The following is a 3,628-nucleotide window of genomic DNA, read 5'->3' on the forward strand; positions in this document are numbered from 1 at the left end:
GCTGTCTTAGCTCAAATGGAAGAGCACATGGTTTTCAACCATGTAGCTGTGGGTTCGACTCCCACAGATGGCATTGTTATTTGACTAGGCTGAAACCTCACAGGCTTCCGTTGACAATATTAGCTCATCATTACATAGTTCAACACTTGAATTAAGAGGGGTGTCATACATCATCATGGTACTTGGGAAACATCTAAATGGAACAAGCTATTTCAAATTCTTTATGGCGTCTTTCAAAGCAATGATATTCATGTGTGCGGGGTAGAGAATTTTACAAGGAAGGATATCTTGGGACTTGGGAGTATAACAGGTCCAGACTCTTTCCACTCCTCTAATTTTTTATAGTCAGGACTGGGTTCTCTAATTGAGCTGGAAAGGAATGAAGTTGAGGTTATGTTTACAATTCCCATCACATCTCTCTTGCGTATGGGTTATTTGATTGTGTTGCTTTCCTATGTGAATGCCTATGTTTGGTTGTTATGTTTATTTCGTTGTGTTAACATATAAATTCTATCTGCACTTGGCAGTATATAGAGTCAAAGTTTGCAAGCCATTCTTCGGCCTTGAATAATTGCCGCTTTTTACTGTTCCAGTTAATTCACATTAATACTTGAGAATCCGGTGGCATCAGGAAAATCTGTTGAAGCTATGTCGTAAAGGAAAGTTAATTTATATTTGGAATTTGGTGTATTGGAGATGGACAAGTAAATCAACTCTCCCAAAATAACAATTTTCTTGGTCTTACAAGGGGGTTGGGAAGACTTTGTAGGTTTAGTATGGCTGCAAATGGTAGAAATTTTGTTGGACTAAGATCTCAGTAATCTCTTGCTCTATAAATATGCATTTGTTAGAATGTGTTTTCCTTCAGGATGAAAATTTATTTAATTATCAGTTATTTCAAAGGCAGAAGCCATCCCAAAGAAGATACCTGATCTGATGAATGTGGAGAGACTAATAAGGTTTAGCATTCAAATTTTCAAGAATGTAGTTAAGGAATCAAACTCTATAGAGGTACAAAAGTGGATAAACTATGATGTCTCAATGGTACTTCTCAGAATGCTATAATCTATAGTCATTACTTTGAACTACATAATATTTAATACTTTACCTCCACAACCAATTATTTTAGTCTTTTACCTTCTTGGTCTCATGTGTTCAAGAAGAAGAAAAAAGTACTAAAAGATAGTTTTTCTTTTATTTTTTCTCATTGTTTTAGAGTGAGACTCAGTTACAACTGTAACAATATTTAACCCAACATCTTAATTGACATCTATTTCTTTACCAAACTTAAAGGAAGAATAAAAAGGGATTATATCTTTCGAGTCTTATTCAAATCACCATTAATATAATAACTCCACAACATCTCAAAAAAAAAAAAAAAACTTAATAAGGCATTTTGGGTCCAAGTCGAACCAGTCAATTCTATATAAAAGAGTTGATGTAAAACATTGATCATATACTCCAAATTAATGTTTAACATTTGATGGTTAGCTTTAAATCTAGCGATTCAAACCATATTATGTTAGTCAGTTGAGAACGTAACTTCACTTAGCATACTATTTTATCCTGTATTATTATTTTTTTCTTTCTTATCATATATTAATTGGTTGATTTGATTTCGTGGAGCCCCCTATCAATTACCCTATATTCAAGCTATATCAACTATTAAGAGACTCTTGGGGACCTTCTCAACTATCGTTTTGTTTGATTCAATTTTGGTTTCTAATCTGCCATAAAAACAAAACGATATGACTGTTTTCATAACTACGGTTTGATCTTTATAGATAATATCAAATGTTATCAAATTTTAAATTGTTAAAATCATTCAAATTTATTTTGATTAATATGAATTAAGGTTTGTTCGTGTGAATGCTATAGCTTAATCGGTAGGTGCGGTGGGATTTAGTAGATGACCATAATGAATTCATATGTAAGAAGCTAAAAGGGGACAATATAAATTAGATGACTTCTTTTTCCTTCCATTACCATGTGATCACCTCGTATAATATAATTCTAGTTTTTTCATGGCATCATATTGCATCTATTTTACTGTGTGTACTTCTAAGCTTCATGTGGCTTTGAGATGGTTATTGTTGCAAGTCTGGATCTCAGATTCTCAAATTCTCCATAAGGTTCCATATGGTACAATATAATATATATTGTTTCTTTCTTATGAGATATTAGAAGTATTGGTTGTGAGCGATGATATATATGTATTTTTCAGGTTGTGGATGGGCCTAATGTTTCATGATAGGGCATCAGTGGGTTGGAAAATGCTAAAAGAAATCATGAGGTATGTGGTGTGCAGTTATAGCTTTCTAACTATTTTACAGATTAACAACCGCTTGACGAATGATCATGTCATTTTGACAATACTGATATCTGTTAAGTAGAAAAGATTATGAAAGTTTTGATTTTCGTTAGATACAGTTGCATCTATAGAAATTATTGAGGCTTTATGCTTTTTTCTCATGATGATTTACCTTGATTACTTTATAGCAAACATAAAAAAAGCATCTGCTGATTACTTAGAATCAAAATCTGTCTATGTTGTTTTCCTCATAATTGTTGCATTGTCCAGGTGTTTAATGAGACAAAGCAGTTAGACATATCTAAGTTTTGGTTAAAACTGTGGAGGGGTTAAACTCAGGGTCAGGCGCATCTAAGTCGGCGATAACGAATGAGTGCAACGACATTACGTTAGAAATCAATTGGAATTATAGTTCTCTTGATACATGAATTTTTTAGAGCACTACTCGGTCGAAACTCGCATGCATTGTTATCTCAAGCATGTTTGTCAATGTTAGTGATCAAAACTATAAGTCTTGATTTCTAGTCTACTATAGCTAAGTCTCGGATTAGGATAGAAAGTGTAGTTGAGATCAAGAACTCCATGGCGATCATCATACAAGACGAAGAACTACTCAAGGAACTGGTGGAACTTCATCGAATAAAAGGTATGTGGAGACTTGAACTTATCTATCACTCAAAAGTCTATCTACTCTATCTCCTATCTTGTTATTTCGAGCCGAGTTTATAGACTTTGATTATACACATTTGTTATTTCGAGCCGAGTTTATCTCGCCTATCTATTTCTCGAAATATGTGTTGGTAAGCTTTTGCTTTGGCCAAGTTCATCTTTACCTAGTGACGGAAGTCATGTTATGTTTCAATCACTTTGAAAATGGCTTTGACGAAAAATGGTTTGTGAATAACAACTATATAACGTCCTCTAAGAATGTTTCAATGATTGAAATGAGAGTTTAGATTATATAACCATTGTTGTATATAAGCATTGTGTGGCAACACATATATGTATAAGTCCTTATTCTTTGAACCAAAGTATGCGTACTTTGTTGATCAGGAAAACCGGAACAAGAGTTGTGAACTCAGTCCGCGAACTGGCGGAGGTTCTCATCCCGAGAATATCTGCTGGAGTTTGTGAACTCCTTCCTGGAAATTAAGTTCATGAACCGATTCGAGTGAATCAAATCGTTTTTGCTTCGATTGTGTCTTGTGTAGTTACGTAAGATTTCCTTGCAATTGAACAACTCTCTAACTAGTTCATTTGAGTCATTTGAACTAGTTATGGTGAAGAAGAATATGGTTGATATGAAAGTGCTCATAT

The 3,628-nt window shown here is 33.9% G+C and overlaps 1 non-coding gene across 1 annotated transcript; it reads left to right on the forward strand.

Annotated features, from left to right (window-relative positions):
• On the forward strand, positions 1-73 carry TRNAE-UUC. Its single transcript has one exon. It is a non-coding gene; the product is annotated as a tRNA-Glu (tRNA).
• The last annotated feature ends 3,555 nt before the right edge of the window (positions 74-3,628 follow it).

This window comes from Papaver somniferum, chromosome 2 (genome assembly GCF_003573695.1).
Source record: "Papaver somniferum cultivar HN1 chromosome 2, ASM357369v1, whole genome shotgun sequence".
Lineage (NCBI taxonomy): Eukaryota > Viridiplantae > Streptophyta > Magnoliopsida > Ranunculales > Papaveraceae > Papaver > Papaver somniferum.